Source organism: Arachis ipaensis, chromosome B8, assembly GCF_059453495.1.
Source record: "Arachis ipaensis isolate K30076 ecotype BB chromosome B8, ASM5945349v1, whole genome shotgun sequence".
NCBI lineage: Eukaryota > Viridiplantae > Streptophyta > Magnoliopsida > Fabales > Fabaceae > Arachis > Arachis ipaensis.
In genome coordinates this window covers 52,093,090-52,102,659 of record NC_142443.1, presented here as the reverse complement: position 1 = coordinate 52,102,659, position 9,570 = coordinate 52,093,090, and the positions used below count along the sequence as shown (strand labels likewise).

The following is a 9,570-nucleotide window of genomic DNA, read 5'->3' as shown; positions in this document are numbered from 1 at the left end:
AGTTTCTCTGATGCAACATAAATGCAAGTTTCATGGACTTCCATCAGAAGATCCATTTCAGTTCTTAACTGAATTCTTGCAGATCTGTGATACTGTTAAGACCAATGGGGTTGACTCCGAGGTCTACAGGCTTATGCTTTTCCCGTTTGCTGTAAGAGACAGAGCTATAATATGGTTGGATTCCCAACCTAAAGATAGCCTGAACTCTTGGGATAAGCTGGTCACAGCTTTCTTAGCCAAGTTCTTTCCTCCTCAAAAGCTTAGTAAGCTTAGAGTGGATGTTCAAACCTTCAGACAGAAAGAAGGTAAATCCCTCTATGAAGCTTGGGAGAGATACAAGCAACTGACCAAAAAGTGTCCTTCTGACATGCTTTTAGAATGGACAATCCTGGATATATTCTATGATGGTCTGTCTGAATTATCTAAGATGTCATTGGACCATTCTGTAGGTGGATCTATTCACCTAAAGAAAATGCCTGCAGAAGCTCAGGAACTCATTGACATGGTTGCAAATAACCAGTTCATGTACACTTCTGAAAGGAATCCTGTGAGTAATGAGACGCCTCTGAGGAAGGCAGTTCTTGAAATTGATGCTCTGAATGCCATATTGGCTCAGAATAAAATATTGACTCAGCAAGTCAATATGATCTCTCAGAGTCTGAATGGATTGAAGGAATCATCTAACAGTACTATAGAGGCATCTTCTGAAGAAGAAGCTTATGATCCTGAGAACCCTGTAATAGCAGAGGTGAATTACATGGGTGAACCCTATGGAAACACCTATAATCCCTCATGGAGAAATCATCCAAATTTCTCATGGAAGGATCAAAAAAAGCCTCAACAAGGCTTTAATAATGGTGGAAGAAACAGGTTTAGCAATAGCAAACCTTTTCCATCATCCACTCAGCAACAGACAGAGAATTCTGAGCAGAATCTATCTAGCTTAGCAAATATAGTCTCTGATCTATCTAAGGCCACTGTGAGTTTCATGAATGAAACAAGGTCCTCCATTAGAAATTTGGAGGCACAAGTGGGCCAGCTGAGTAAAAGGGTCACTGAAACTCCTCCTAGTACTCTCCCAAGCAATACAGAAGAAAATCCAAAGAGAGAGTGCAAGGCCGTTGATTTGACCATCATGGCCGAACCTACAAGGGAGGAGGAGGACGTGAATCCTAGTGAGGAAGACCTCCTGGGACGTTCAGTGACCAATAAGGAGTTTCTCTTTGAGGAACCAAAGGAATCTGAGGCTCATCTAAAGACCATAGAGATTCCATTAAACCTCCTTTTACCATTCATGAGCTCTAATGACTATTCATCTTCTGAAGAAGATGAAGACATTGCTGAAGAGCAAGTTGCTCAATATTTAGGAGCAATCATGAAGCAGAATGCTAAATTATTTAGTAATGAGACTTGGGAGGATGAACCTCCATTGCTCATCAAGGAACTAAATGCCTTGGTTCAGCAAACTCTACCTCAAAAGAAACAGGATCCTAGTAAATTCCCAATTCCCTGTAACATAGGCACCATGACCTTTGAGAAGGCTGTGTGTGACCTGGGGTCAGGAATAAACTTAATGCCACTCTCTGTAATGGAGAAACTTGGGATCTTTGAGGTGCAAGCTGCCAGAATCTCATTAGAGATGGCAGACAACTCAAGAAGACAGGCTTATGGACAAGTAGAGGACGTATTAGTAAAGGTTGAAGGCCTTTACATCCCTGCTGATTTCATAATCCTAGACACTGGGAAGGATGAGGATGAATCCATCATCCTTGGAAGACCCTTCCTAGCCACAGCAAAAGCTGTGATTGATGTGGACAGAGGAGAATTAGTCCTTCAACTGAATGAGGATAACCTTGTGTTTAAGGCTCAAATATCTCCTTCTGTAACCATGGAGAGGAAGCATGAAAAGCTTCTCTCACTACAGAGTCAACCAAAGCCCCCACAATCAAACTCTAAGTTTGGTGTTGAACCTCCACATTCAAACTCTAAGTTTGGTGTTGGGAGGTTCCAACCTTGCTCTGACTATCTGTGAGACTCCATGAGAGCTCACTGTCAAGGTATTAACATTAAAGAAGTGCTTGTTGGGAGGCAACCCAATGTTAATTAATTATATCTATTTTATTTTCCTTTTGTTATTTCGTGTTTTATTAGGTTGATGATCATGTGGAGTCACAACAACTACTGAAAAATCAAAAATAGAATGAAAAATAGCATTAAAAATAGCACACCCTGGAGGAGGAGCATTTTGGCATTTAAACGCCAGAAACAAGCATCTGTCTGGCGTTTAACGCCAGAAACAAGCATCAACCTGGCGTTAAACGCCAGAAACAGGCTACAATTGGGCGTTTAACGCCAAAAACAGGCAACAGTCTGGCGTTAAACGCCAGTATTGCATGCAAAGGGTCTTTTACACGCCTAATTGGAGCAGGGATGTTAAGTCCTTGACCTCACTAGATCTGTGGATCCCACAGGATCCCCACAGGATCTGTGGACCCCACAGATCCCCACATCTTATTCTCACCTCTCCACCACTCACATCCATCCTCTCTTCCCTAAAAAACCCCACCTACCTCCAAAATCCAAACTCTTTTCCCTCCTAAACCCAGCCCTAATGGCCGAACCCTAAACCCCCCACTCCTATATAAACCTCTCATTCCTTCTTCATTTTCACATAACACAACCCTTTCTTTTTCCCCTTGGCCGAATACACACCTCTCTCCCTCTCCCCCATTTCTCTTCTTCTTCTCCTTCTTTCTTTCTTCTTTTGCTCGGGGATGAGCAAATATTTTAAGTTCGGTGTGGTAAAAGCATTTCTTTTTGTTTTTCCATAACCATTAATGGCACCTAAGGCCAGAGAAACCTCAAGAAAGAGGAAAGGGAAGGCAATTGCTTCCACCTCTGAGTCATGGGAGATGGAGAGATTCATCTCAAAGGTCCATCAAGACCACTTCTATGAAGTTGTGGCCAAGAAGAAAGTGATCCCTAAGGTTCCTTTCAAGCTCAAAAAGAATGAGTATCTGGAGATCCGACATGAGATCCGAAGATGAGGTTGGGAAGTTCTCACCAACCCCATTCAACAAGTCGGCATCTTAATGGTTCAAAAGTTCTATGCAAACGCATGGATCACTAGGAACCATGATCAAAGTGTGAACCTGAATCCAAAGCATTGGCTTACCATGGTTCGGGGGAAATACTTAGATTTCAGTCTGAAAAATGTAAGGCTGGCGTTCAACTTGCCAATGACGGAAGAAAACGCACGTCTCTACACTAGAAGGGTCAACTTTGATCAAAGGTTGGACCAAGTCCTCATGGACATATGTGTGGAAGGAGCTCAATGGAAAGTTTACTCAAGAGGCAAGCCGGTTCAATTGAGAAGACTGGACCTTAAGCCTGTAGCTAGAGGATGGTTGGAGTTTATTCATCGCTCAATCATTCCTACTAGCAACCAGTCTGAAGTTACTATAGATCGGGCCATCATGATCCATAGTATCATGATTGGGGAGGAAGTGGAAGTTCATGAGATCATACCTCAAGAACAATACAAGGTGGCTGACAAGTCCTCTACTTTGGCAAGGTTAGCCTTTCCTCACCTCATTTGCCACCTCTGCAATTCGGCTGGAATTGACATAGAGGGAGACATCCTCATTGAAGAGGACAAGCCCATCACTAAGAAAAGGATGGAGCAAACAAGAGATCATGGATCTCAACAAGAGCATGAGGAAATTCCTCACCATGAAATCCCTGAGATGCCAGAAGGGATGCACTTTCCTCCACAAAACTATTGGGAGCAAATCAACACCTCCCTAGGAGAATTAAGTTCCAACATGGGACAACTAAGGGTGGAGCATCAAGAGCACTCCATCATCCTCCATAAGATTAGAGTAGATCAAAGAGCCATGAGGGAGGAGCAACAAAGGCAAGGAAGAGACATAGAGGAGCTCAAGAGCACCATTGGTTCTTCAAGAAGAGGAAGACGCCACCCTCACTAAGGTGGACCCGTTCCTTAATCTCCTTGTTCTTATTTTCCTATTTTTCGTTTACTATGCTTTATGTTTATGTTTGTGTCTTATTACATGATCATTAGTATTTAAGTGTCTATGCCTTAAAGTTATGAATGTCCTATGAATCCATCACCTCTCTCAAAGGAAAAATGTTTTAATTACAAAAGAACAAGAAGTACAGGGTTTCGAAATCATCCTTGAAACTAGTTTAATTATTTTGATGTGGTGACAATACTTTTTGTTTTCTGAATGAATGCTTGAACAGTGCATATGTGATGAGCGGATAATTTATACGTTTTTTGGCATTGTTTTTAGTATGTTTTTAGTAGGATCTAGTTACTTTTAGGGATGTTTTCATTAGTTTTTATGTTAAATTCACATTTCTGGACTTTACTATGAGTTTGTGTGTTTTTCTGTGATTTCAGGTATTTTCTGGCTGAAATTGAGGGACTTGAGCAAAAATCAGATTCAGAGGTTGAAGAAGGACTGCTGATGCTGTTGGATTCTGACCTCCCTGCACTCAAAATAGATTTTCTGGAGCTACAGAACTTGAAATGGTGCGCTTCCAATTGCGTTGGAAAGTAGATATCCAGGGCTTTCCAGAAATATATAATAGTCCATACTTTAGCCAAGAATAGACAATGTAAACTGGCGTTCAACGCCAGCTTTCTGCCCAAATCTGGCGTCCAGCGCCAGAAAAGGAGCCAAAACCAGAGTTGAACGCCCAAACTGGCACAAAAACTGGCGTTCAACTCCAAGAAGGACCTCTACACGTGCAAAACTCAAGCTCAGCCCAAGCACACACCAAGTGGGCCCCGGAAGTGGATTTATACATCAATTACTTACTCATGTAAACCCTAGTAGCTAGTTTATTATAAATAGGACATTTTACTAGTCTTTTTGACCATCTTGGATCCTGGATTGTATTTTGATCCTGTGATCACGTTTTAGGGGGTTGGCCATCTCGGCCATGCCTGGACCTTTCACTTATGTATTTTCAACGGTAGAGTTTCTACACTCCATAGATTAAGGTGTGGAGCTCTGCTGTTCCTCAAAGATTAATGCAAAGTACTACTGTTTTCTATTCAATTCTTCTTATTTCGCTTCTAAGATATCCATTCGCACCCATGAACATGATGAAGGTGATGATTATGTATGACGCTTATCACCATCTCCCCTATGAACACGTGCCTGACAAACACTTCCGTTCTACATGAAATAAGCTAGAATGAATATCTCTTATATCTCTTAACCAGAATCTTCGTGGCGTAAGCTAGAATGATGGCGGCATTCAAGAGAATCCGGAAAGTCTAAACCTTGTCTGTGGTATTCCGAGTAGGATTCAATGATTGAATGACTGTGACGAGCTTCAAACTCGCGAGTGCTGGGCGTTAGTGACAGACGCAAAAGGAGGGTGAATCCTATTCCAACATGATCGAGAACCGACAGATGAATAGCCGTGCCGTGACAGGGTGCGTGAGCATATTATTCACTGAGAGGAGGGGATGTAGCCACTGTCAACGGTGATGCCCTTGCATACAGCCAGCCATGGAAAGGAGTAAGACTGATTGGATGAAGATAGCAGGAAAGCAGAGATCCAGAGGAACAAACGCATCTCCATTCGCTTATCTGAAATTCCTACCAATGATTTACATAAGTACCTCTATCCCTATTCTATTATATATTATTCGAAAACACAATCACCATTTTATATCTGCCTGACTGAGATTTACAAGGTGACTATAGCTTGCTTCATACCAACAATCTCCGTGGGATTCGACCCTTACTCATGTAAGGTATTACTTGGACGACCCAGTGCACTTGCTGGTTAGTTGTATCGAAGTTGTGAACCATGGTATTGGCACCAAGTTCTTGGCGCCATTGCCAAGGAAAGAAAGAGCTATGAATTTTACATAATTAAAGTGTAATCACGATTACGCGTACCAAGTTGCTCACGTTGCCGGGGATTGTTCAAGCCTGGACATCACAATTTCGTGCACCAAGTTTTTGGCGCCGTTGCCGGGGATTGTTCGAGTTTGGACAACTGACGGCTCATCTTGTTGCTCAGATTAGGTAATTTTCTTTTTGTTTTGTTTTCAAAAATCTTTCAAAAATATTTTCAAAAATCTCTCATCTGTTTTCGAAAAAAAAAATAAAAATGTTTTCAAAAATTTTATTCAAGATTTTTAAGAATGAATTCTAGTGTTTCATGAAGCATGTAAAGCCTGGCTGGCTGTAAAGCCATGTCTAAATTTATTTGGACTGAGGCTTGCACTTTGTTATCAAGAGCAATATACTCTCGTGTTAAATGCTGAAGCTTGGCTGGCCATTGGCCATGTCTAGTGTTTTGGACTGGAGCTTTCTTTGAAAAGCTTGGCTGGCTAGTGAGCCATGTCTAATTCCTGGACTGAAGCTTTAGACTAAGAATGCAAGATTCCTGGAATTCATATTAAAAATTTTGGAATCCTTATTTTTCTTTTTCATACAATTTTCAAAAAAAAAAAATCCAAAAAAATTAGAAAATCATAAAAATAAAAAAAAAAATTCTGTTTCTTGCTTGAGTCTTGAGTCATGTTATAAGTTTGGTGTCAATTGCATATGCATCTTGCATTTTTTCGAAAATATCATGCATTCATAGTGTTCTTCATGATCTTCAAGTTGTTCTTGGTAAGTCTTCTTGTTTGATCTTGATGATTTTTTGTTTTGTGTCTTTTCATGTTTATCATATGCATTCTTGAATTCTTAGTGTCTAAGCATTAAAGAATTCTAAGTTTGGCGTCTTGCATGTTTTCTTTGCATTAAAAATTTTTCAAAAATGTATTCTTGATGTTCATCATAATCTTCATAGTGTTCTTGGTGTTCATCTTGACATTCATAGCATTCTTGCATGCATTCATTGTTTTGATCTAAAAATTTCATGCATTGCATAATTTTCATGTTTTTCATAAAAATTTCAAAAATCAAAAAAATATCTTTCCCTTTTTCTCTCATCAAATTCAAAAATTTGAGTTGACTTTTTCAAAAATTTTTAAAATCAAGTTGTTTCTTATGAGTCAAATCAAATTTTCAATTTGAAAATCTTATCTTTTTCAAAATCTTTTTCTTATTTTTATACCAAATTTTCGAAAATAACAATAACAATTAATGTTTTGATTCAAAAATTTGAAGTTTGTTACTTGCTTGTTAAGAAAGATTCAAACTTTAAGTTCTAGAATCATATCTTGTGATTTCTTATGAATCAAATCATTAATTGAGATTTAAAAAAAAAAATCAAATCTTTTTCAAAACTAATTTCAATCATATCTTTTCAAAAATATCTTCTTATCTTATCTTTTTCAAAAATATCTTTTCAAAATATCTTTTCTAACTTCCTAACTTCTTATCTTTTCAAAATTTGTTTCAACTAACTAACTAACTTTTTTGTTTGTTTCTTATCTTTTTCAAAACTACCTAACTAACTCTCTCTCTCTAATTTTCAAAAATATCTTCCCTCTTTTTCAAAAATTTCTTTTTTATTAACTAATTATTTTTATTTTTTATTTTTGATTTCAAAAAAAAAAATTTCGAAAATTACTAACATTTTTTCAAAAACCATTTTCGAAAATCACTAACTCTTTTTCAAAAATATTTTCGAAAATTCTCCCTCTCCCATCTCATTCTATTTATTCATTCATATCCTAACATCTCATCTCACATATCTAGCCTCCTCACAGTTGTGTTTCTTCCATTATATTACATTCTTTGTCTCCCCCTTTTCTTCTACTCACACAGGGATCCCTATACTGTGGTATAAAGGATCTCTATTATTATTATTATTTTTCTGTGCCTTCTTCTTTGTCATATGAGCAGGAGCAAGGATAAGAACATTCTTGTGGAAGCAGATCCAGAACCTGAAAGGACTCTGAAGAAAAAATTAAGAGAAGCTAAAATACAACAATCCAGAGATAACCTTTCAGAAATTTTCGAACAGGCAGAAGAAATGGCAGCCGAAAATAATAATAATGTAAGGAAGATGCTTGGTGACTTTACTGCACCTAATTCCAATCTACATGGAAGAAGCATCTCCATTCCTACCATTGGAGCAAACAACTTTGAGCTGAAACCTCAATTAGTTTCTCTGATGCAGCAGAACTGCAAGTTTCATGGACTTCCATCTGAAGATCCTTTTCAGTTCTTAACTGAATTCTTGCAGATATGTGATACTGTTAAGACTAATGGAGTAGATCCTGAAGTCTACAGGCTCATGCTTTTCCCTTTTGCTGTAAGAGACAGAGCTAGATTATGGTTGGATTCTCAACCCAAAGACAGCCTGAACTCTTGGGATAAGCTGGTCACGGCTTTCTTAGCCAAGTACTTTCCTCCTCAAAAGCTGAGCAAGCTTAGAGCTGATGTTCAAACCTTCAGACAAAAAGAAGGTGAATCCCTCTATGAAGCTTGGGAAAGATACAAACAGTTGACCAAAAAGTGTCCTTCTGACATGCTTTCAGAATGGACCATCCTGGATATATTCTATGATGGTTTATCTGAGCTATCAAAGATGTCACTGGACACTTCTGCAGGTGGATCCATTCACCTAAAGAAAACGCCTGCAGAAGCTCAAGAACTCATTGACATGGTTGCTAATAACCAGTTCATGTACACTTCTGAAAGGAATCCTGTGAGTAATGGGACGCCTATGAAGAAGGGAGTTCTTGAGGTTGATACTCTGAATGCCATATTGGCTCAGAATAAAATATTGACTAAGCAAGTCAATATGATCTCTCAGAGTCTGCATGGAATGCAAGCTGCATCCAACAGTACTCAAGAGGCATCTTCTGAAGAAGAAGCTTATGATCCTGAGAACCCTGCAATGGCAGAGGTAAATTACTTAGGTGAACCTTATGGAAACACCTATAACTCAACATGGAGAAATCATCCAAATTTCTCATGGAAGGATCAAAAGCCCCAACAAGGCTTTAATAATGGTGGAAGAAACAGGTTTAGCAATAGCAAGCCTTTTCCATCATCAACTCAGCAACAGACAGAGAACTCTGAACAAAATGCTTCTAATTTAGCAAATCTAGTCTCTGATCTATCTAAGGCCACTGTAAGTTTCATGAATGAAACAAGGTCTTCCATTAGAAATATGGAAGCACAAGTGGGCCAGCTGAGTAAAAGGATCACTGAAATCCCTCCTAGTACTCTCCCAAGCAATACAGAAGAGAACCCAAAAGGAGAGTGCAAGGCCATTGACATAAGCACCATGGCCGAACCTGTAAGGGAAGGAGAGGACGTGAATCCCAAGGAGGAAGACCTCCTGGGACGTCCAGTGATCAATAAGGAGCTTCCCTCTAGGGAACAAAAGGACTCTGAGGCTCATCTAGAGACCATAGAGATTCCATTGAACATCCTTATGCCCTTCATGAGCTCTGATGAGTATTCCTCTTCTGAAGAGAATGAGGATGTTACTGAAGAGCAAACTGCCAAGTTTCTTGGTGCAATCATGAAGGTGAATGCTAAATTATTTGGCATTGAGACTTGGGAAGTTGAACCTCCCTTGTTCATCAATGAACTAAGTGATCTGGATCAA

At 39.2% G+C, this 9,570-nt stretch overlaps 2 non-coding genes across 2 annotated transcripts; both read right to left on the bottom strand.

The window, feature by feature from the left end:
• Positions 1-265: 265 nt before the first annotated feature.
• LOC148548084 (small nucleolar RNA R71) lies at positions 266-373 on the bottom strand. The gene has a single exon (XR_015898343.1). It is a non-coding gene; the product is annotated as a small nucleolar RNA R71 (small nucleolar RNA).
• Positions 374-8,376: 8,003 nt separating this feature from the next.
• On the bottom strand, positions 8,377-8,484 carry LOC148548083 (small nucleolar RNA R71). The gene has a single exon (XR_015897793.1). It is a non-coding gene; the product is annotated as a small nucleolar RNA R71 (small nucleolar RNA).
• Between the last annotated feature and the right edge of the window lie 1,086 nt (positions 8,485-9,570).